The sequence below is a fragment of the Canis lupus genome, chromosome 11, assembly GCF_011100685.1.
Source record: "Canis lupus familiaris isolate Mischka breed German Shepherd chromosome 11, alternate assembly UU_Cfam_GSD_1.0, whole genome shotgun sequence".
NCBI classification, from domain to species: domain Eukaryota; kingdom Metazoa; phylum Chordata; class Mammalia; order Carnivora; family Canidae; genus Canis; species Canis lupus.
Window position 1 is genome coordinate 17,000,360 of NC_049232.1, and position 25,820 is coordinate 17,026,179.

A 25,820-nucleotide genomic window follows, 5' to 3' on the forward strand; every position below is an offset into this window, starting at 1 on the left:
GGGGTTGTGAGTTTGAGCCCCACATTAGGTATGGAGATTACTTAAAAATAAAATCTTTAAAAAAAGAAAACAAAGAAAAAGTGGATTTGCCTGAAGACAAAAGAAAGGAAAAAGTTCTTCCTTCCTCCGCCTCTACACCTTGACTACAGTTGCTGGAATCAAGTAAGAACGGACATGAGCCCCACAAAATCCCCACTAGAATGAAGGGAAATTTTGAACATCTCTGATATGCCAAAATATTCTCTGAGCTGGATTTCCCTGACCCAGTCTAACACTAATTCCCTTGTTTTACAGAGCAAGAAACTAAGGCTCAGGAGGGTAAAAGTGACAGGTCCAACATGGACTCCAAAGATTGTCAAATGAATCATGGTAATAGTGGGATTCAGCACAAAATGACTTGTATTTCTCACCCAGCCTCAGGGTATAAAGCAAAATTCCTCTAAGTGAACATGGAACTCGAACTCCATCCTCATTGGGTAGAGACTGGGTTTTGAGTAAGTCTGTAACCCAGCATCCGTCAAACAGATATAATGGAAATTTTCTGTGGGGATGATTTCTGGAAGAGATTTTGATCCATAATAAGAAGAGAAACAGTGAGGAAGACTGCATCTTACATAAAATCACCCAGTCAAGGATCTGATGCAAGCAACTCTCTGACACTGCACCAGAGGCATAAAAATGCCAAGATGTCGCCTTCCAGTTGGTTGAGACACTATTTTGGCTGAAAAATTCTAACAAGTCAGTCCAAAGTGAATGAAGCATATAAAAGAGTCCTGAAAGTGCAAAGCAAGAAGCAATCATTGAAAGCTGGATTTTAAGGAAGATATTCTGGAGAGGCAGAACTTCACAAGGTCTTGGAAGAGAAAGAAATATTGCGGGCAGAATGGAAAACTGTTCAGTGTACTCTGGCAGTGGAAAAACAAATTAGGGAAGGAGAAATCAACAGTATTAAGTGTTATGGTGGCTGTTCAGTTTGTGTTTAGAAAGGGTAATTTATAGCTATTTAGGTTTTTAATTTATATTCAAAAAGGTTTTGATTTAAGTTTCTCTTAAGCCTTTGTGATCAACAGCCAAATCTTCCACTTAAAAATCTAATACTTGTTGGGGCATCTGGGTGGCTCAGTCAGTTAAGCTCAGGTCATTATCTAGGGTCCTGGTATTCAGCTCCAAGTCAGGCTCCCTGCTCCTCCCTCTCCCCCTATGCCTCCCTCTTTCGCTGTTCCCTTACTCATTCTCTCTCTCTCTCTCTCGAATAGATAAATAAAATCTTTTTTAAAAAATCTAATACTTGTCACAAAAAAAACAAGAAAAATCACTTTCACATATTTTTATTAATATTCAATTAACTCATGTTAAACAGGTTAAAATCACTTTAGTTCTGTTTAAAGCCTTAATTATATTTTAACCCAATTTTAAGTCTCACTTAATATATTTGATTTTTGGTAAGCATTTCAAATGTTTGAGCAGACATACTTAAACTCTAACAAGTAAGATCTTCCCCAGCTACTACATAACTTTCACGGACCAAAGAAATTATATGAATGTGAATCACAAGTGTTCACAAGTAGTACAAAGCTGATTTTTAAAATTATTTGAATTCTATTACACTTTCCCACTTATCACAAATCTAAACCAAATACATATTTCAAATGGAAGTCACAAATGCAAATCACTCAGATTAACAAATATATGTTTTCCTAATGATTGTGTAAAATGTTCTTTTTTTTTAAGGAAATTCGATGGCTAACTTGGAATATGTTAAAGAGTTAGGATGACAAATTATGTATATTTCACTTTCCACTTTAGTCAATAAATAAACATTTTGTATTATACAAATATATATTTGTATTGTATTTTATTTTATTATTTTTTATTTTTTGGAAGCCTTATTGTTTTTTTTTATTGGAGTTCAATTTGCCAACATATAGCATAACACCCAGTGCTCATCCCGCCAAATGCCCCCCTCAGGGCCCATCACCCAATCACCCCAACCCCCCTGCCCACATCCCTTTCCACTACCCCTTGTTCGTTTCCCAGAGTTAGGTGTCTCTCATGTTTTGTCACTCTCACTGATATTTTCACTCATTTTCTCTCCTTTCCCTTTATTCTCTTTCATTAATTTTTATATTCCCCAAATGAATGAGACCATATAATGTTTGTCCTTCTCTTATTGACTTATTTCACTCAGCAGAATACCCTCCAGTTCCATCCATGTCAAAGCAAATGGTGGGTTTTTGTCGTTTCTGATGGCTGAGTAATATTCCATTGTATACATAAACCACATCTTCTTTATCCATTCATCTTTCCATGGACACTGAGGCTCCTTCCACAGTTTGGCTATTATGGACATTGCTGCTAGAAACATCGGGGTGCAGGTGTCCCGGCGTTTCACTGCATCTGTATCTTTGGGGTAAATCCCCAGCAGTGCAATTGCTGGGTCGTAGGGCAGATCTATTTTTAACTCTTTGAGGAACCTCCACACAGTTTTCCAGATTGGCTGCACCAGTTCACATTCCCACCAACAGTGCAAGAGGGTTCCTCTTTCTCCGCATCCTCTCCAACATTTGTGCTTTCCTGCCTTGTTAATTTTCCCCATTCTCACTGGTGTGAGATGGTATCTATTGTAGTTTGATTTGTATTTCCCTGATGGCAAGTGATGCAGAGCATTTTCTCATGTGCTTTTTGGACATGTCTATGTCTTCCTCTGTGAAATTTCTGTTCATGTCTGTTGCCCATTTCCTGATTGGATTGTTTGTTTCTTTGGTGTTGAGTTTAATAAGTTCTTTATAGATCTTGGATACTAGCCCTTTATCGGATAGGTCATTTGCAAATATCTTCTCCCATTCTGTAGGTTGTCTTTTAGTTTTGTTGACTGTTTCTTTTGCTGTGCAGAAGCTTTTTATCTTGATTAAGTCCCAATAGTTCATTTTTGCTTTTGTTTCCCTTGCCTTCATGGATGTATCTTGCAAGAAGTTGCTGTGGCCAAGTTCAAAAAGGGTGTTGCCTGTGTTTTCCTCTAGGATTTTGATGGAATCTTGTCTCACATTTAGAGCTTTCATCAATTTTGAGTTTATCTTTGTGTATGGTGTAAGAGAATGGTCTAGTTTCATTCTTCTGCATGTGGCTGTCCAATTTTCCCAGCACCATTTCTTGAAGAGAGTGTCTTTTTTTCCAGTGGATAGTCTTTCCTGCTTTGTCAAATATTAGTTGACCATAAAGTTGAGGGTCCACTTCTGGATTCTCTAATCTGTTCCATTGATCTATGTGTCTGTTTTTGTGCCAGTACCACACTGTCTTGATGACCACAGCTTTGCAGTACAACCTGAAATCTGGCATTGTGATGCCCTCAGCTATGGTTTTCTTTTTTAATATTCCCATGGCTATTGGGGTCTTGTAAAATGTTCTTATATGAAAGCATAAGCACCATGGGCTTGGTTTACTTCATTGTATTAATATTTAATTCTAAACCTGCCTGAATATGAAGGCTTAACTAATGGAGATTTGTCATCTTAGGTGCAATGAAATTATTGAATCAAAGTTCTAGGACCTTCATACAGTTACTTGTCGTTCAGAAATCTAAGACCAGGAGGTAGAACTTGTGTTCGACATCTGCATGCTTTTACTAGAGTCACAAATGGACAGTCCCTTTTTTTATATAAACTGTGTGAACAAGCCCATGCCACATATCAAATCAATTTTAATCACCTAACTAGGGTAGCTAGAATTCTGCACCCTCACCTGGTTACAATTAACTTCCCTCATTCTTTGATTCTATTAATCTATTTAATGCCTTCTGGGATCCTGCAAACTTTACCTTTTTTTTTTTTTTTAAGTCCTGATTGGATTTTGCATGCTTCTCATACTTTGGTCTAGCTCTAGACATAACCTGTAATCTTTTTAATGACACAATTGGCTTTGTAGAGCATCTGGCCGACAGTGTCCTATGTTCTTTAACAGAGATCTCTTGCCAAGAACAGATCCACAAAGAAGGTCTGTAAGGCCATGAAGCTGATGCTCAGGTCATGGAAAGTTCAAGATGGAAGGTAACAGAGAGCATTGGAATGGTCAGAATGGAAGTCAGACAGATAATGAGTTCAAGGGATTCAAGGAAGTCTTCACTGGGTGAAGGGATCACCATTGCCTGATGGAGGACAAGTAGAAAAGACAGCAGCTATGAGAATGGGGTCCTGTCAGGGAAACAGCCCTGTTCAAAGTCCCTGTTCAAAGTCTCTGGGAAATCTATGATGATAAAATCCAAGGTAATGCCAATGCCCACATGTGCAAACAATGTGGTGAAGGTGAAGGTGTACAACATTACAGAGATTGGAGGACTTAGAGGGAGACTAAATTTTAGTAATGAATAAAAGCATTAGGGTTGATACCAAAGGTAAAGAAAGAAATTTGGTCCCAGACCTCCAGCCATCTATTAGAGAGGGCCCCACAGGAAAAAAAAATTCCCTGTTCAGCTAACATTCTGGACAACCCAAAAACGTCTAAGCAGTAAGCCAGCTGCCCCTTCATTTCAAGCAGCATCTAAAACATCAAAAATTCCAACCAATATTAAGAAGTGAGAAAAATACAATCACTTTAGAGCTGGTGGTAATAATGGAATTTGATCTGTGGCAACTTTGTAAATAGTTTTATTGAAACTGAAGTTATTGAAAAATTATAAAAATAGCATCCACGTTCTTTTTACCACATCTACTAATATCATCCATATTTGAAATTATATTACAAAATTGGTCTGCATTGTCTTCTATAGTATATTTGAAAATGTCTCTGAATTAGGTGACCTCTGTTTCAAATAGAAAAACTGAAATGCAAGAAGCTAGGAAATTTCTCATTTCCCATAGAATCCCTAGACGGAAAGAAGAGAAAACCATGAGGCTCAAGTGGTTTCTCTAAACCCCTATATGGCTTTATCACCCCATCCTTAATTCAAGTGTACTTGTTAGATATTTAGTGGAAACAAGTGAAGACAAATTTGATCTGTTCTTCATCAGAGATACCAACTACATTTTTGGTTCCAAAAAGAGTTGCCAGATTTATCAAATAAAACTACAGAATACTCAGTTAAATTTGAATTACAGATAAGGAGGTGGGAGATTTTTTTTGGTATAACTATGTCGCAAATATTGCATGAAACATACTTATACTAAAAAAATCATTATTTATTTGAAATGCAAATTTAACTGGGTGTACTGAATTTAATCTGGCAGCACTAGTTCTAAAGTGAGTAGAGTTTGGTGACTTGAAATCAAAGGGTTGTGGAACAGGAGTCCTTGACAAATATCACTAATAAGTGTAATAATCTAATCTAAGCTACTAAGGTCCTTCTACTCCCTATCCTTCACTCCTATCCCCGTAATATATTTTATATTTTAGTCCATATCTTATACAGCCAAGAGAGCTAATGAGAAAAGCATTAGGATTGATGGCAAACGTAAAGTGAAGAAAGAAATTTGATCTCAGAGCTCCAGTCACCTACTAGAAAAGACCTCATGGTAAAAATAGTCCTATTCAACAACATTCTGGACAATCCTAGGATGTCTAAGCAACAATCCAGCTGCCCCTTCATTTCAAGCAACATCAGAAACATAAAAAAAATTCCAATAACAAGTACTGAGAAAATACAGTCACTTTAGAGCTGGTAAGCTAATAAGAAAGTAAGCATAGTTTGTACACAATTGTACAACCAATTAAATTGGCTAAAACTTGCTTATTAACTGATTGACATGTTATACAAATGGAAATAAGTAACAGTAGATTATTGAACTCACATTTTTAATTAAAATTAAAATTAAAACCCCAATACTCAATCCATTGTGTGTCAATAATAAAAAGTCATGCCTATTGAATGGATGTCAAATGCATGAGAATAAATGAATTTCCTGGAGAAGTGAGTGAAAAAAAGACAGAATGTCCATGATATCAGTACAGAGAGGAGGGGAAGAAAAAGGGTTAGCAAATGAATGGCTATCGATGTACGATAGGCACCCTAATAACCCCTCCTACTCAGATACTCATACCCTAATCCCTAGAATCTGCGACTATGTTATCTTACACGGCAAAAGGGACATTGCCAATGTAATTAAATGTAAGGATCTTGAAATGGGGAGAGTATCCTGGATTATCTAGGTGGACCCAAACTAATCATCTGAACCTTTAAAAGTAGAGAATCTTTCATTGCTGCAGAGAACCAGACAGATGGCAGCATGAGGACACAACCCACCATTGCTAGCTTTGAAGATGGTGGAAGGGAACGTGAGCCAAGGAATGCAGATGGTCTCGGGAAGCTAGGGGAAAAAAAAAAAAAAACCCAAATTAGGAAATGGTATCCCCCTTAGAGCTTCTAGAGAGAAACTCAAGACTGCCAGCATCTTTAATTCAAGTAGACCTATCTCTGACTTCTGACCTGCAGAACTGTAAGATAAAAATTTGTGTGGATCTCAATGTCTGTATTTGTTGTAATTTACAGCCACAGTAGAAAATTGATACATAAGGCTTGACTAATTCCAGTTAAAACAAAGAATTTGAGTGGCAATCTCACAGGGAAGGTCTCAGTGCAGGGATCTTTACAAGAAAATTAAAGGATTTTCTCTTGATACCTGGATGTGAATTTGCATGCTCTCTCCTACTAATGGCCCATCTCCTCCCCCAGTTTACAGGGAGTTCATAGGGATTGTCCAAATGCTTGACTACCCCCACCATTTTATTTTATTTTTATTTATTTATTTATTTTTACCCCACCATTTTAAATTAGAATCTACTCATGCAGCTATAGTGACACAGACACTATTTTAAAGCACAAAATAAAATGAATAAAAGAGGCAGATTCCAACAAATATTTAAGCTCTAAAGCAGAAATTAGTTCAAAATTTTGTTATTCCCTAAGAAGCCTTGTATTGTGTTAAGCATACACTAGGAACTCACAACTTTAAAGTATATTTTAAAGAAAAGATTTGGGCGTGGGTGTGAATAGTTTACATCATTTAATATGTGCGTAATCAAGCAAAAGTCTTACCTTCTGATTTTTTTTTTAGAAAATATTAATTGCAGAACTTTTGTGTTACAAAGGACCTTAAAGATAAAATAAGCCAACATCATTCATTCAATACATAAATGCCTTTTTACTCATTTATCCTTCATGTGACATAAAAATGAATTGCTCTAACAAGAGGAAGACAGAAGTCTTAATTGCATGACGGTAGTATGAATAATTCAATAGAAGCAAGGAATTTTAGTACCAATGTATTGACGCACTTATAAAGCTAGCAAAACATTGTCTGTTGTCTGTAAAATTTCTCAGGTTACATTAGAGAAAACCTACTCAGAAATAGAATGAACATTTAGCACTTTAATCTCAGATAATGAACTGGCTAAAGAATTTGGTGGCAAGTTATTAAATAATTTGCATTCACCAGCAGAATACAGCAGTAGTGTGGCAAAAATCCATCTGACTCAAAATTAAATGTGATGCATTTCCTAACAAAGAGGGATCATGTAATTTAAAAATGAGACTAGAAATTAGTAGTAAGTCAGTACTATGCCTTTTTCAGCATTTGATGGATGCAGCATAGTTTTTAAGGAAACATCCCAAAACTTGACTTCTCTACAGCTTCTCTAAGAACAGGTGATTAAATCATGACAATGTTTCTGTGAATGGACGTCACACATAAGATATGGTATTTACTAACTGAAAGCATGTAATTTTCAAGTATATCTAAGAATTACAGAAAAAAACAACACTAGACAGTGCCAGTTCAGAAAAACATGCTTTTGAACAATGTTTTGTCTACACATTTGGTTTTTCTGCCTACCTAACTTTCCTTTCTTATCTTCTTTTCTGAATCTCACAAAGACTTTTAGTTTATTGCAGAGTATTCATCATTGCTTAACTTATAATCTCAAACTAAACATGACTCAGAATACCCTCAATTTTTTGCCCTGCAGCCTTTGGTTACCTAAAGTTTACCTTTCTCTGATGTCTGTGGCAGTCATTTTAAGTCAGGAAGCTATGACCTTCCATTCTGATGATTTTCTTCAGAAAAGTGAGGACAGCTGTTGGGTAGTCAGTTTAAAGCACTTGGCTTCTGAATATAAATGAAGTGTTTCTAAAATTTCAGCTCTTTCTTTCCTTATCTGTATTCATTCAGCAGCTGATGAAACTGTACTCTATCTTCCAAATTATTGGCTTTTGTTTGTGTGTGTGTCTGCAGAACTGTAAAGTCAATATGAATCAGCTGACAATTTTTAAAAGTGGCAACAAAAGTCCTGAGGCAAATTCAATGAATTAAAGGCTTCTGAAGCACAATTCTGATTAAGTTTAGCTTCTAGGTAATTGCTCTTATTTGAAGGTGAAAGAGGAATCTGTGGGAATTGTTACTTTCATTTGGGTGAAATCTGTAGTAATCTGAAACTGCAGATGTGAGCTACATTTATTATACAACATAAACATCAACACCTCCCAGAGACAAAGGATGAGTGTTCTACAGCTAAAACAAACCAAGAGAGAAATTTTGTGGAGGATAGACAGACCACAGTGACTCCATGGACCCACATGATTTCACATTCCCTTGAGAGGTCTCAGTGCCTCGTGGGCAGCTGGTGGAGGAAAGGTCAAAATGAGCTGTGCCATTAATCAGTAATATAGAGGCATGGTGGGTGGCTGGGGTCTTGGGGTGGAGGAGAGACTTAACAGTGGGAATAAGAATAGCTGTGGATTCTGAGAAGATAAATTAATGGGTTCTGAATGAGAAAAGTAACACTGGGGCCTACGGGGATGACTAATGTATAAGCGTTATTACAAAATCTGGCTTACCTTTGGAATGGTTTTATTTATTTAATTTCTGATCATCTGAATAAAGACCCCTATAATTCCAAATTCCTTCTCTGCAAGTTTAAAGTATCAGTAAATTCAGAGAATATAGTAGTAGAGTTTGAAATATATAGATATATGTCTATATCTATCTATCTAATCTTTTAGTAATGAATTTGCAGATTTGTTCATTCATTTTACTCCTAGTAACTCATGTTTTGTATTCAAATTCTCAAGTATAAAGTAATCATACACAATCCACTCATTTCAGAGAGATGAAATGGATAGCTGGCATTTCTTCAAACATTGATAAAGATCTACTCAAAGTCCCATGATAATTGTCCCACAACGGCTACTATTTCTAAGTTTTATAGTGTTTTAAAGCAAAAGCCAGGGAAATTTATCAAATATATTAAGTAATTAGATATTTTAGGATATTCATTAAAATATAAATACAGGATATAGTAATTTATATATTTTTTAATTGTAATATAGTTAACATACAGTGTTACATTGCCTTCAGGTGCATAATACAGTGATTCAACTTTTCTGTATGCTAGGTTATGCTCCCACAAATGTAGCTGCCACCTGTCACCATGCAATGATATTCCAATGTCATTAACTATAGTCCCTATGCTGTTAATTGACAGTTAAATAATCTTATTAATCTAAGGTAATTAATTTAACTCCCTTCACGGTATAATGCTAAGATATTAGCAGAAATGCCCCATTGATAATGCTATGTTTTAGATAGTGTTCGGTATATGTGAAGTACAATCAAAATAAGAAGATGAAAAGAGGAGATGTTTGCTAGTACAGTTACCATATCTTGATAAAGTGATTGTAAAACTTAAGGGGAAAAAACTGAGAACTGAGATTTGGCTGCCCAGAGATAAAATACATTTAAAGAAATATGCACTTTTTCAAGCAACAAAAATAGGATCAGTTTTGTGTTTTTATAGGAGTTGCAGAAATTTGTCAATAACTTCATTTAAGTGACAATTCATTTTTAAATTTTTTAAAAAGATTTATTAAGATTTATTTATTTGAGGGAAAGCAAGAAAGAGAGGGCACAAGCAGGGGGAGGGGCAGAGGAAGAGGGAGAAGTTGACTCCCTTTTGAGTAGGGAGCCTGATGCAGGGCTCAATCCTACGACCCTGAGATCATGACCTGAGCCAAAGGCTGACACTTAACCAACTGAGCCACCCAGGTGCCTCTACTTCATTTTTTTTTTTTTAAGTGAAGATGGTCGACATTCAAGAATTTGCATAGACCACTATAAGGAAGTACAGATTTTCTTAAATTTGTTTCTTTTCTCATGTCCAAGAGAATTGCTTAGGCTTATTTGTCTGAAGGGCATAGATGACAACTAAATGTAATAATGTTTGCCCTATGATTTTCAGATTTGATTAAAATGATTGGTGGAATGAATGTGTGTTGTGGTTGATAGTCTTCTAAATTTAATGAAGAACACTATAATTACAGTCAATCTTATGTGATGCTTTAAACAAATATTTACAGTTTACAATGAGAACGTCTTTGTCCTATTTATGACCTCTAACATGGCTTAGAAATTATAGCTTAACTGGATGTTTTGATATAATTAAATATATATTTAGCTGGCTACCTAAGTTTTGCATGATAAAAATAAAGTTGCAAGTCAGTGGGTTTGGGCTATTTTTTGTTTGTGTGTTTGTTTTAGCTTCCCTAACAGTTACTTATGTCTAAAGTCAAATGCAATTTTTTTTTCAAGTAATGCCTATTAGAGACAAAGAAGAATAAAAAATACTGTACTTTTTCCTCAAAAAAGGACTTCTATAATTTTAAATAGAGGCAAAATTTAGGAGACTCACAGAAGTTTGTATCAGAAAGACACTTGGAGAAACTAGACTACAAAATGGAGCTGTTTATCCTATTTCAAATACAAGTAGGATGAGTCTTTTACTTAGATTCATTCACTCTTTCTGAGCTTTAATATCTTTAAATTCTTGTTTGAATTTTTCCTTATAGTACAAATCTCTCTTCCCACCATTCAAGTCCAATTCCCATTTCCCACTTCCAACAGTAATAGAGTCACTGGGTGGGGCCCTATAATATGTGGTAACTTCCAATAGAAAAATTTATACCATTTCACACCCCCAAAAAAAGTTTTGTACTATTAAGGATGGCTTATAAATATGTTGTTTTTATTGATATTGGGTTTCTTGGTGAAGGCTCAGCACTTGTCACTCTGATTACAAACTGAGGGTCCTTTATTTTGATTGTACATCATGATAAAGAACTTACTTGACTGTCAGCTCTCACCTTCCTATTGAGGTGGGTGGTGGGTGGTGAGGTGGGAAGTAATAGTGGTTTATTTCTATTTCACATCAAAGTCCAGAGACAATCATAGATAACTACCACTTACATCCCATTGTCCAGAACCAAATGATTTGGCCATTCCTAGCTGGGGGGAAGGAAGGAGCTGCACCCTTGATTTGGGACAGCCATGTGTCCAGATGAATATCAAGACTTTATTAAGAGAGAATAAATGAAAAGTGGATCTGGGGGGACAACCAGCAGTCTCTTTCATACTCCACACCATATATTTTAACACTGAATTAACAATCAAACCTGTTGTGCTTACGATCTGTCATAGGAATTTATTTAATCCTAATTGGATCCTGACCCAAACTAACATCATTCATAGTTTTCAATTCAAGTATTTCTGTACTTCATGCAAAGGAAAAAAAAATAAATTGGACTCAAGGATGATACAGAGGAAAAATAATATTGCCAAGCATCAGGTTACCTTGAGTTTATAGTAAAACATGCCCATGGTATATTTTAGAAGAGAAGAAAATAATTACATAATAGATCTCACTATAGGGAAATCTCTTATTTAAACTAAGTTATTTATTTATTAAGTACTTGGCTCTGATCTTTATTTTCTAGTGACTCGCTGTAGGTTCTCAAAATAATATGAAGTGTTACATTAAAGGGATAGGACTCAATTTAAAAACTTAGCTTTGTTTGGGAGTTCTAAAGCGTGGCCAATTTATTACCATGCCAGAACATTTCAAGGTGCTTCACAAAAGATGTACAATTACTTACCAATTGTAATGCAATCTGTGGTCCTAAGATAAGATTGAAAGCAGAAGGAAATAAATGAGTCATTACAACTATTGGCTTCTATTTTTGATAAGATTATAAAGGCATTGCCTGCCCTCAGTCTTAGCGGCTTCCTATGTGAATATGCACGAAGAATGTAGGTGTGGCAAATAAAACAGAAGAAGCTATTTTAATACATTTTCATAACATCTTGCACATACTTCTAAACTGAGTTCATAAAAATATAAATAAACTGAGTTCATTGGATACAATCTAATTATCAAAAAATTATATTACATTAAAAACGGAAAGAAATTCGAAAGACAACTAGTCCTTTATCTGATATGTCATTTGCAAATATCTTCTCCCATTCTGTAGGTTGTCTTTTAGTTTTGTTGACTGTATCCTTTGCTGTGCAAAAGCTTCTTATCTTGATGAAGTCCCAATAGTTCATTTTTGCTTTTGTTTCTTTTGCCTTCGTGGATGTATCTTGCAAGATGTTACTGTGGCCGAGTTCAAGACAACTCTTCCTATTTTTGCTAAAATAAATCCCTGATTTGGGGTCTTCTAAATTCCTAGGTACTTGCATTCTACATAATACGATTTAAATGGTCTATGTTGAAATTTTCAATATTTAAATGTTTTTCTTTTCCTTTTTGCCCAGGCTTACTGGGTATACATTACTAACACTTCCAGGTTTCTGCGCTTTGTGTAAGAGTTGGGAGACAATTGGATAAACTTTTTTTTGGTCTAAATTGTATGCTTTTCTGACTTACTAGAGCCTCAAGCAGAGAGTCATTCTTTGATCCTCCTCCCTCTGATGGGCTCACAGCTTCATCACTGATGTCTTGGCTTTCCTGGCCTTTCTATACTTTTGACCTAACTCTGATTTTTTGGTAGGCATACACAAAAATCTGAAGGAATGAATAATACTAATAGATTAGTAAAAACAAATCTGGGATTTCCAGCAAGGATATCTTATGATCAGTTTAAGTTGATTTCAAACTAGCAAATAATTCTGACAGTGAAGGTTAATAGAAATCACAAATGCTGTCCTGCTGAATTCGCATACCCATTGCTCAGTGCTTTCACTTTCTTGGTAATAACAGTATCAATAGCTAACATTTATTGAGCATTTACTATGCATTGACATTGTTGTATCTGCAGTATGCACACTTGAATTCAGTCCTCACAGCAATCTATAAAGACAAGAATCATTTTCTTTCTAGTTTTACTATTAAAGTAATGAGACCACAGGGAGATCAAGAATCTAACCAAAGTCACACAGCTAAGGTGTGGCAGATGGGAAATATCCACACAAGTAGTCTTACCCCAGAGTTCATGCTCTTGCTCTCCACACTAATTCATCTTCCTCTTTTGTTCACAACCTAGTCATAGTTGTAAGAGATATTCCCCTCAAAAACAAAATGAAAGACATCTTCAAAGCATAAAGTTCTGTGGCTCTATTTATATAATACTTAGGCTGCTGCTTCCTTCTCACATAACTACTCTCTATTATTCTTCCATCCATAAGGGTACAGTCAAAGCACTAATTTGACTCCGTCTTCTAGACCACAATTTATTGATCCATGAGTACACACCTGACTCAAGATGATCCACTAAAGATCTCTTCCAGAATATATATAGTTGGTTGAGCTTTCTGTTTTAGCTTGGCTATCTTCTTCAGTAGTGAACATATAAACTTAAAAGTTGATAGCAGTGGCCATTTTGTACCACATGGTAGAAAGAAGAAAGAAAGAAAGGAAAGAAGAAAGAAAGAAAGAAAGAAAGAAAGAAAGAAAGAAAGAAAGAAAGAAAGAAAGAAAGGAAAGGAAAGGAAGGAGGAAAGGAAAGGAAGGAGGAAAGGAAGGAAGGAAGGTACGGAAGTGACTTCCTTCACTGCAATTCATTACTGCCTTCCGTCCTTACGGTCCTTCCTGCCTATTCCGTGACGGAGAAAAGCTGGTGTGTGGTGAAAAAAAAAAAAGCTAAGGTTACAGATAACTAAAGGTAACTTTCTGGGTTTACTCTAGTGGGCAGATTACAAAACAGGCCACAGTTCTTTACTCCTCTTCCCTGTACTTTTCTCTCTTTGCAACATGACTTTGCAGCTCTTCCTATCAAGAGTTGGAGCCTAGTAACTCACCTTTTGAATCTGGGCTGAATTTGTGATTTGATGAAAGGGATAGATTGCCAGTGTCAAGCTTAGATCACAAGAAGCCTTACACATTTACACTTTTTCACTTTTACCCATCCTTGCTTGCTAGCTTGCTGAAAGGATAAGAACCATAGCTATGGTGCCCCATCCAAGGCCAACCTAACAAGCTATCCTCCAAATGGCATAGCAGCTGCCCAAAAAGATGTGAAGAAACCTAGCTGAGATTATCCAGGCCTTACTCAAGTGAAAAGAACTACCCAACCAACCCACAGACTTATGAAAAAAAATTGTTATTATTATAAGCCACAAAGTCTTGGATTGTTATTATACATCACTAAGTCTTGGTTTGTTATTCAGCATTAGCTAACTGATCCAATTACCTGTAGCACTTCTATCCATAGTTCTGGTGGCCTGGATACCCCCCAGCACTATGGTTCCAAGGCTTGCACTTGAAGTCTTACAATAAATTTTCCAATTTGTCTCAAGTTTCCTCAGTTGAGTTTCTGTTATTTGCAACCAAAAGAATCTTAACTAAGTAGAGTTTCATTGGATTTCAGAAAAGCAGATACAATATCTTACCCTTACACATATGCCCATAAGAGATAACTAAATCTGTCATAGTGTAGCTCAAGGACACTGGGTAAGGGAGAAGGGGTCTGTTAATCAGCTTCTAGTCAAGAAAAAAAATGAAGACCAAATGAAAGATTACAAAATATTTAGTTCAAGGAACTGGTTAAAAAAGTAATGGAAGAGACAAAATAGAGAAAGAGAGGAGGTAGAGGATGAAAACCAAAAAGAGTGACACCCAAAGAATAGAATCCGCCAAAACTCCTGGGCTGGGGTTCACAAGCCTATTCCTGTTGCTGTGCTGATTGAGACACCACTGTAGTCAGCTCTTCATCTGCTGATGAGGTGTCACCTCATCCAGGGATGGAACTTTGGCAACACCATCACGGTAGTAAATACCGTCATTGCTGCCTCAGATGTCAGAAATGGGAAGCCATAGATAAATCCCTTTCCCTTATTTCCTGCCTTCCAGTATCCTGCCAGTGCCTCCCATTAGTAGCCCTAAATAGGACCTCACTGGCAAAGGGAGCCAGGAAATGGAACCTGCAGACTTTCAGCTCTCTAGAATATTGAAAGAGCAAAGAAGAGCCCCAACAGCAGAACTGAAAGCAGTTCTGAACAAATGACCCATATAAGAGAGGTAGCAGTAAACCTTGAGAGCAATATCGTGGAGGGCTGTTAAAGAATCCTTATGGTCAAAATAAGGTAAAAAGAAGCTGAGCTACCTTCATTCAAGATTTTGCAGAAATGGCCAAGAAGTATGCTAGCAGTGCTTAGTGTTGAAAACCAGTGGGTTTACTCCTAAATGTGCACTGCATAATGTCCCTGGAACTCTGACAGAACCCTCTAGCAGGGAAAGAGAAATCTGAAAAAAAAAAAAAAAAAAAAAAAGACTTACCTTGAATTTTTCCACCACTCAGTAGAAAAGAAATCAAGAAGATTAAATTTTATTTGGAGAAATAAAAGATTGTTACATTTCTTACAAGCAGGGTATTCAAGTGAGAATAATTCAAACTAGAGAATGGTGGAATTCCAAGAAGCCTCACTACTTAATATTAGCATGGGATAGGTAAGGAAACGAGGTATGTAATGACATGTACATTCTTACAGAGCCAGGTGCTCTGACTTCTGAATCTCCCACTGGACCATGCAGCCACCACAAGCTAACAGTCCATTAGCAATAGTGGGGCATCTGGGTGGCTCAACTGGTTAAGGAGCTGACTCTTGATTTTGACTCAGGTCATCATCTTGGAGTCATGAGATAGAACCCTGCTTGGGGCTCCACGCTCAGAAGGAAGTCTACTTGAGATTCTCCATCCCTTTCTGCCCCTCCTGCTCATATGCATGCATGTTCTCTCTCTCTCTCTCTCTCTCTCTCTCTCAAATAAATAAATAAATAAATAAATAAATAAATAAATCCTAAAAAAAAAAAAAAAGAAATTGATATAACATGAGCTCCACTCTGAATAATGTGTTATGTTCATGGCCAGATTTCAACTTTTGATGTGATGTTGGCAGGTTTGTTTTTTTCAAATTATGTAACCAATATGTGAATATATTCTCATTGCAATGACTTAAAAATATACATAGGCCTAAAGCATGAAAATGAAGCCACCTAAGCCACCTCCCACCCATAGTTAAGACCCTCCTCAGAGAATGAGGGTAGGAGCAGAGACTACTTACACCTTTATTGAAAGCTGGCCGACAGAAACCTGGATGGAAAAAGATAAAAGGCTATATAAAGCTGTCAAAAGAGTGAACTGGTTTTTATTGTTTGTTTTGCAGTTGAATCAACTTTTAGGGTAGATTGTTTCTTTGATCTGAAAATCCTGAATAGGCCATTTAACTATGTGAGAATTCAGTTGATCCCTCATCTGAATAAAAGATGTTTGAGATGTTGAGCCCCCAAAACTTGAATGTTTTAGTACAAAAAGATTCACACACAAGAGGCTGCCAATATAGTGCTTAATGTGTGACAGGTATTATTCTGTTTGAGAGAACGGATTTGTCTTATACATTTGGCTTGAGATCTCACTGTCCTAAAAATTCCACTTGTTCTTATATATAAGTATGTACATTTGTTTGCAGGCTCGCTGCTAGGAAATTGGGAACTGAGCTCTGAGAAGCTGAAGAAGCAGTTTTCTTTAGAATCCATGGCACATGTCTATGCTGCTTTGAGACCCATGAGATAGTTGGCAGGTTTCTAAGCACTGTGAGATGGAAGATCCCTATATGAAGGCAAGCAGCACCACTAGCTGTGGTGATGGGGGCCGTTATGTCAGTGAACATGGACCCAGGGAGAAAACAGGTGGTGGATACCTCCTAAAGATCAAAGCAAGCCAAACACACAACAATTAGAAATAATAAAATTATTCAATATTAATACGAGCCCAGTTTTTAATCACAGATTATTAAAGCTTGTAATATACCAATTATAACTTATGTAACAGGATAACAGGATTAAAATATTTACAAATTCTCTTTTTTGTAATTTTGCTTTTGTATATTTTCTATTTTTTTAGCAATGTATGTGTACTCTCTAATTTTTTAATACTTAAAAATTATACAAAAGGAGGGAAACAAAAGAATGTATACTACATTTCAGTTAAGATGAACACCTGCTTTGTTCTTTATGTGATAGTTTTTGAAAAGCACGTGAAAACATCTTTTAGTTTCTGGAATATCATTAAATAAAATATAATTTCCATTCATTAGTGGCTGGATTATCTAGAGCAGCAGCATTTGGGTGTGTACTGATAATTTGGTACACATAGCCTTTTATATAGTCACTTGGGGTTTGGTTGTTTATCTATTCTCCGGGGGGGGGGGGGGCGGATGATGGGACTCTGATTGGAGAACTTGCCTGCCAAATAGGTCTACAAGCCACTGAAGTTACTTGTTTGGTCCTGTTTGCTACATGGTTAACACACCTCCAAGGTTTCCAGAGTTTCACAGAGTACTTACAAGGAAGAATAAACAAAATATCTGTGTCTTCCTGTTTGCTGTAGCAGAACATGTATCCATGGAATCTTTGACTTTCTTATTAAAATACATGGAAATAAAAAAGTATTTTACCAAATACCTTTGATCTATTTTAGATATTGTCAGGGTTTTGTGTCTAAAAATATAGTTTAGAAATAGGGAACTTTACATTTTACATGAGTGAAATAAATAAATTATATGATATGTGAAATATATTTCAATAAAGCTATAAAAAGAGGAGGCTAGGGGTGCCTGGGAGGCTCAGTCAGTTAAGTGTCTGACTCTTGATTTTAGTTTAGGTCATGATTGCAGAGTTGTGGGATAGAGTCCCACATCAGGCTCTGTGCTGAGCACTGAGCATGGGGTCTGCTTAAGATTCTTTCTCTTCCTCTCCTCTGCCTCTATACTGCTCCATCCCCCGACCCTTGGCCCAGCTCAACATGTATACTCTCTCTCTCATACATACAAAAATAGAAAAATAAAAATAAATAAAATGAGGAGGCTAGAACACAGAGGTGACATTTTGGAACAATAAAGAAAACACAATTCCCCAAACTCAATAATTTTTTGTTAAATGAATAAATGAATGAATGAATGATAGCCTAAATAGAGAGATACATTTAATCAATCTGTTTTTAAAAGAAGCATAATATGTATAATTTAGGATATAGAGCATTGGTAAAATGCAAGAAACTGCTAAACCTCAGTCCCTAAAGTTTAGGAACATTTTAAGGAAGTCTACATGTAAACTATAAAATTACAATTGATTATTTTGAGTGTAAAGAAAAAAATACAGAAAGGAATCAGAGCTGTGAAAATATAAGCATTAAATCAAATTAGGAAGGCAATTTTTATGACCTGAGAATGATATATGTGGTGGCCAGCCTCCAAGATGAAACCCAGTGATTACTACCTCCTGGTATCCATGACTTACATACCCCACCCCCAACCAGCCGTGCCCTCATGGTATAAGGTTTATGTGCCACAGCAGATGGCAGAAGTGATGGATTGCCATTTCTGAGCCTAAGTCATACAAAACAATGTTGTTTCTATGTCCCCCTGCCCACCAACTCTTTATCTCTCAGATATTTGCTCAGGGTAAATGAGCTGCCATGTCCTGAGTTAGCCCCAAGGAGAGGCCCAGGTAGTGAGGTTTCTTGTCGAGAGCCACACAAATACACTTAGAATGAGAACATATAATGTTTGTCCTTCTCCGACTGACTTACTTCACTCAGCATAATACCCTCCAGTTCCATCCACGTTGAAGCAAATGGTGGGTATTTGTCATTTCTAATAGCTGAGTAATATTCCATTGTATACATAAACCACATCTTCTTTATCCATTCATCTTTCGTTGGACACCGAGGCTCCTTCCACAGTTTGGCTATCGTGGCCATTGCTGCTAGAAACATCGGGGTGCAGGTGTCCCGGCGTTTCATTGCATTTGTATCTTTGGGGTAAATCCCCAACAGTGCAATTGCTGGGTCGTAGGGCAGGTCTATTTTTAACTGTTTGAGGAACCTCCACACAGTTTTCCAGAGTGGCTGCACCAGTTCACATTCCCACCAACAGTGCAAGAGGGTTCCCTTTTCTCCGCATCCTCTCCAACATTTGTGGTTTCCTGCCTTGTTAATTTTCCCCAAATAGTGAAAGGGAATATAAGGGAAGGGGGAAGAAATGTGTGGGAAATATCAGAAAGGGAGACAGAACGTAAAGACTGCTAACTCTGGGAAACGAATTAGGGGTGGTAGAAGGGGAGGAGGGCGGGGGGTGGGAGTGAATGGGTGACGGGCACTGGGTGTTATTCTGTATGTTAGTAAATGAACACCAATAAAAAATAAATTAAAAATAAATAAATAAATAAATAAATAAATAAATAAATAAATAAAAATACACTTAGAAGCATATCTCCCACAATAGCCAAACTGTGGAAGGAGCCTCGGTGTCCATCGAAAGATGAATGGATAAAGATGTGGTTTATGTATACAATGGAATATTACTCAGCCATTAGAAACGACAAATACCCACCATTTGCTTCAACGTGGATGGAACTGGAGGGTATTATGCTGAGTGAAGTAAGTCAATCGGAGAAGGACAAACAGTGTATGTTCTCATTCATTTGGGGAATATAAACAATAGTGAAAGGGAATATAAGGGAAGGGAGAAGAAATGTGTGGGAAATATCAGAAAGGGAGACAGAACATAAAGACTCCTAACTCTGGGAAATGAACTAGGGGTGGTGGAAAGGGAGGAGGGTGGGGTGGTGGTGAATGGATGATGGGCACTGAGGGGGGCACTTGACGGGATGAGCACTGGGTGTTATTCTGTATGTTGGTAAATTGAACACCAATAAAAAATAAATTTATTATATAAAAAAAAAAGAAGCAGATCTCCCAGTTAGGTTAAGTCTTAGAGGACTGCAGCCCCAGATGACAGTTTAACAGTAACTACATAAGAGACAAGCCAGCTAAGCTTCTCCTGGGTTCCTGACTCTCAGAAACTCTGTGCAACAATAAATGTTTGTTGTTTTAAGTTACTAAATTTGGGGGTAATTTGTTACGCAGCAATAGATAACTAATACAGTAGAAACTAAGACAATTGAAGTAAATGTACAGATCTCAGACTTACATAACATTATAGACTTTTCTAGAAAACATAGAACTGGGGCACCTGGATGGCTCAGTCAGTTGAGCATCAGCTTTTCACTCAGGTCATGATCTTGGGGTCCTGGAATTAAGCCCCAAATTGGGCTCCCTGTTCAGTGGGGAGTCTGCTTCTACCTCTCCCTTCTGCCCCTCCCCCCTGCTTGTGTTCTTTCTCTCTCTCTCTCAAATAAATAAATAGATTCTTTTAAAAAACAAAACAAAACTGATACAACTTTATAATATGTAGTTTGCCTTGGGCCTTTCATCCTATTAATTCCTCCCTCTTCAACAGTTTTTAACACATTTGACTAAAAGATTTTACTCTCCTGTGGAAGTATATGTCTAGTTGCATAACAGAAGTCCAGAGAAAATTTAGATTTACTTTAAGTTGCTCATGATTTTTCTCTATAAATATTAATGTTCTACTCTTAAATACTAGATGTACTTTCCTTATAATAACCATAAAATGCATTATGTGAGAAATGTGATTTTACATATGTTAATTCTAGAAAAGAACAGTTAACAAATTTTAAAACTTTCTTCCATTATAAAATATTCTTATTCTCATTATGAATTGACAATAAATGGCATTCCAATTGAATCAGAGAGTGCTTATAGAGGACGGTATCTCCTTTGTAGATGCATAGCTCAAAAACATGTGAAGATGTTGTTGCCCATTGTCAGATGAAATGAACTCAGTCTTAGAAGAAGCTATTCTTATTAAAGTAAGAAAAAAATAATTTTTCTTTTACTGGTTTAACAGTGCCAATTTACTGCAGTAAGTATTCTAAATAAAAATGAGTGTCCTGAGCGATAAGAATATGATGGTATTCATAGACTGCTTCCCCAAATCCTCTTGATCTTCCCATCCTTCACATGGCTATGGATATACAGTGACTCTTGGCAAACATGTTCATTAAAAACCATCCCTTGGCCTCAGTTGAAGGGGCTAAGATGAACATCTGCTAATCCCAGAAATCTGGAATGGAGAATTGGGATGGGACCACAAGAAAGAATTGGGAATGATTTCATTTTTCTCAGGATGGCTGGACCTGTAATGTACAAACATGGTTGCTATGGGTGGCCATGCTTTTATGCATGTAGTATGAAGTAGAGAGAGACTTTTGGAGGAGAAGGAGGTAATGAATCACAAATCTAGAGACTAGTATACATAGGAGTCCAAAGAATGTTTCCAGCAACTTCCTTGTCCTTGAGATCCTCAAAATACCCCTATGAACTTTTAATATATTCCTCTTTTTTGTTAAACTCAAATGGGTTTCTTGAAATTAAGAGTTTTAACACAGAAATAATTTAGTGATATATTCTAAGGATTAATTTAGGAAATCAGGAAAGATTTAACTAAACAGCTATTGATCAAAGCATTGAACACTAAACATTTAACAGACAGGGATTAGTACATCTACAATGTTACCAACAAAAATCAGGTCATATGATAATATTAGGGTAGGACTACATGTTTATGATACATGCTAATGAAAAAAGCAAGTTTGGGAAGGATATGCTGTATATGATCACATTTTTGGTTTTAATAATTCATGCATAAGCATATAGAAATTATGGCTTCATATAAAAAATAATGTCAATAGTGGTTCTCTCTAAATGGTATGATTGTAAAAAATTTTTATTATCCTCCATTTAAAAAAATGCATTATCAGTAAGGAACCTGTACTTCTTCTACCCAGGGAACAAATAAAGTTTCATGCCATGAATAAAATTAAAATAATATATATAATATTTGTCAGTCTACAATAAAACTAAAAGCGTAAAAGTTAAGAGAGAGAAAAGTCTGCAGTACCTTAATATCAATTAAAGCCAGGTAATAAAATGATCATGAAAATATGAAACAACAAAACAAATCCTCCAGCAAATGAATTATATAGTTTGACTGTCATAGTTAAACTATATAGATAAAGAACAGGCTTATAACAACTAATTGGATAAACAGTATGTGGTTTGTCAGGCTCAGTTATTCCCTGTGGGCAATTAGCCACTGTCTCAAATTTCACTCATTCAATAAATGTTTGATCCAAAATATAAGTTCAACAGATAACAAACATATCCTGGAAGGGTGATGTATGCTAAACTAAGTACACTGTGATTAACTGTTATTTATATTTAAAGCAGATGGTTCTGAAGGATCAAAAAGAAAATATTCAATGAAAAAGTAGAAAATGATCAAATTGCATATTGAAAACATTTTTGCAGAAACAGCTTATCTAAACCATGACTCATTCAAATATAAAACATTAAAATCAAACTCTTTCCCTAAAATACCTGCTTGGCATCTCACCCCTTCTAACCTGTGTTATACCAAAGAACTTTAATCACAAGATGGGGTTGGCAGTATTTCAGAAATGCTTTTCAACAGCACAAAAACCTTTTTTTGGAAACTAGGATTAGCTTAACACAAATATGGGTATGCAACAGTAGGCACTGACTTATGCCATATTTATTCAAGTGGAATTCTTCCAATATTTTCTGGAAGAGAAGTACTTTTCAATAATGCCATTCTGTAGACCAACATCTTAGAGAATGAGAGAACTCATAAGCACTTATGAGTATTCATCTTTTCTTTTAAATGAGTGTTCTTGAGAATAAAAAGGCATAAAAGTGTGAGAGTAAGATAAATCTCAGAATTTCTATGTGATTAATAAATGGTTTCAAATGTGTTTATTTAGAAATAAAATAAGCTTAGGATTTTTTTATATGGAAGTTCATTCCACTACCTTTTTTCCATCCTTTAAATCCTGGAAAAAATACTTAATTTGGATCTACAAACTTTGAACTTCTCGCCTTCAGTTCATGTATAGCAAATATATCTCCACTACATTATCTATACATTAAGCCATCTATTTAACTGTCCCCATCTTTGGACTATATATTACTGTGCTTTCTATTTCCATTCTAAGCCTCTTCAGTGTGGTCTCTGAACTGATGGTGGAATTGAATGGTACATTCTCTCTGTTCATCCACCATTACACAGTAACACTAAACTCTTCTATATCCTAAGTGCCAAATAGCTGCCAATTCTCCTTCTGTTGACTCCCAAAATCTAGTAATTATCAGAAATTCAGGCTATTGCCCATTGGTCACCTCTTCATAACGTCTTGCTTAGGGAACTCATTCACTCACAAGATTTCAACTCTCACTTGATTCCTAAAACTTAGCTCCCATTGCCTGCTGGTCAATACCATTAAGTTATGGCCTTATCTAGAATAGAACCCATCATCTTGCCCACCAAGCTGACTGTTCTCATTTTCATTGCTTTATCACTAAGTTTTGTCACTTCTTTCATAGAGTTTCTGGTATCCATCTCTTGAGTTCTCTTTGCAATTGCCTTTCCTAGGCTACGGTCTTATTACCACATTGATGCCTCCCTGCCTCATGTCTGAAATTGGGTGTTTCAAAAGAAGAGCTAAGACATAGGCTTGCATATCACTGGATTGTGATTCCAAGAAGGATGTTTGAGAGTCTGGAGGAGTGGGACAGAGAAAGAAAGTGAGTCAGTTCAAAGATAACTTATTGCATTGGCCACCCTATGAGTAACTGATACTAGTTTCTACCAGGATATTCTAACAACCCTGGGTGGCACAGTGGTTTAGCGCCTGCCTTTGGCCCAGGGCGCGATCCTGGAGACCCGGAATCGAATCCCACGTCGGGCTCCCGGTGCATGGAGCCTGCTTCTCCCTCTGCCTATGTCTCTGCCTCTCTCTCTCTGTGTGACTATCATAAATAAATAAAATAAATTAAAAAAAAAAACTTAAAAAAAAAAAGAAATCCATCTCTGAAAATCCACGTGGGAGGTAAAAGGAGGAAATATTTACTTATAAGCTCTGTCCCTCACTGATTAAAAATGGCTCTACTGGCAAAAAGTCCCCCACACTTCGTGACTGCATATGTATAAATGTGTGCAGTCTGTTGAGCTTCAATAACGTATTAGAGAAGCTCTGGGAAAGAAGTGGTAGATAACTGTTTCAAGCTTATGCGAGTTTTGTCCAGTTGTACCTATAAGACATGGTACAGAGAACTGAGTACCTTAAAAAAAGGATATGAGGGATCCCCGGGTGGCTCAGTGGTTTAGCGCCTGCCTTTGGCCCAGGGCGCGATCCTGGAGTTCCAGGATCAAATCCCACATCTGGCTCCTGGCACGGAGCCTGCTTCTCCCTTCTCCTGTGTCTCTGCCCCCCCCCCCCCCCCCCCCCCCCCCCCCGCCTCTCTCTTTCTGTGTCTATCATGAATGAATGGATAAATCTTAAAAAAAATTTTTTAAAGCATATGATATATGGTATTATTTAATTTGCTATGTAGGTCTCTTACCTCTTCAATGGGACTCTAAATGTCTCAGTGGCATAAATCTATTAATCAAAGAATTTTATCCACAACTGCTACCACCTCTCCTTGTCTCCGCCCTCAATAATGATGTGAAAACACTCCCACCCATTATTATTTTTTTTAAGAGTTTATTTATTTATTCATGAGAGACACTGAGAAAGAGGCAGAGACATAGGTAGAGGGAGAAGCAGTCTCCCTGCAGGGAGCCCTATGCAGGACTCAATTCCAGGACTCGGGGATCACCCTCTGACTTGAAGGCAGACACTCAACCGCTGAACCACCCAGGCATCCCTCCACCCACTATTTTTAAAGCTTGTGTTTTGAATTGTTTTCTGATGATGTTGCTATATTCCTTAAGACCATGGCACTTCTATGTAGGAAGTTTGACCAGTTTGCTACACAGTTCCTTGCTAAAGAAATAAAGTGAATGAACTGTTTAAAGTTGGAACACTGGACTCAGCCTTCACAGTCCAGCCAACTAACCTAAACTTCCAGACTATGTTTTGAAATCTTTTACCCCTGGATCAAGATCATATTGTTCAAGTAAGTTAAGGTTGGTTTTCATTACATTTACTTATCTTTACATCCTACAACTTAGACATTTTTTACATTCTCTTCTCTAATCTACTCCATCAAGATGGGTTGGAAGAAGTTGGCCAGTTGTGTATTCAGTTTAAGTTATCATGATATTCAAACTATGTCCATGTCCAACACATCAGTGGTGTTTGTTTATAGAATGCTCTAAAAATGAGAGGAGATAAAGCAAAATTCACCTTGTTTATCTTTTGGGTACAATATAACATCCAAAGAATTTATAAAGCTCTTTATTTTCTGGTCAGTGGTTTTCAAAAATTTAAGATAAAGTTAGAAGAATACTTCCCCTAGCAGAAATTTGAGTTTTTCTGACCCAAAATAAATGTTCTTGGATGTTTTAAATGAGAAAAGCCAGAGAATTTGAAAAATGTACTTGCTCACTTAATAAATATACTTTGAGCACGCTATTGTGAAAAAGCACTATAAGATCTTGTTCATTATCACTTTAAAAACTGGTGTTTATTTTTCTTCTTATAAAATACCAAATATACTCTTGCAAAACAAACAAAAATTCAGAAACATAAAAGTACCAGCAATCACTGAAAGATGAACACTCTTAACCTCTGATAGATGTCTCTATCATTTCTTTGATGGAGCCCTCTCAAAAATACTT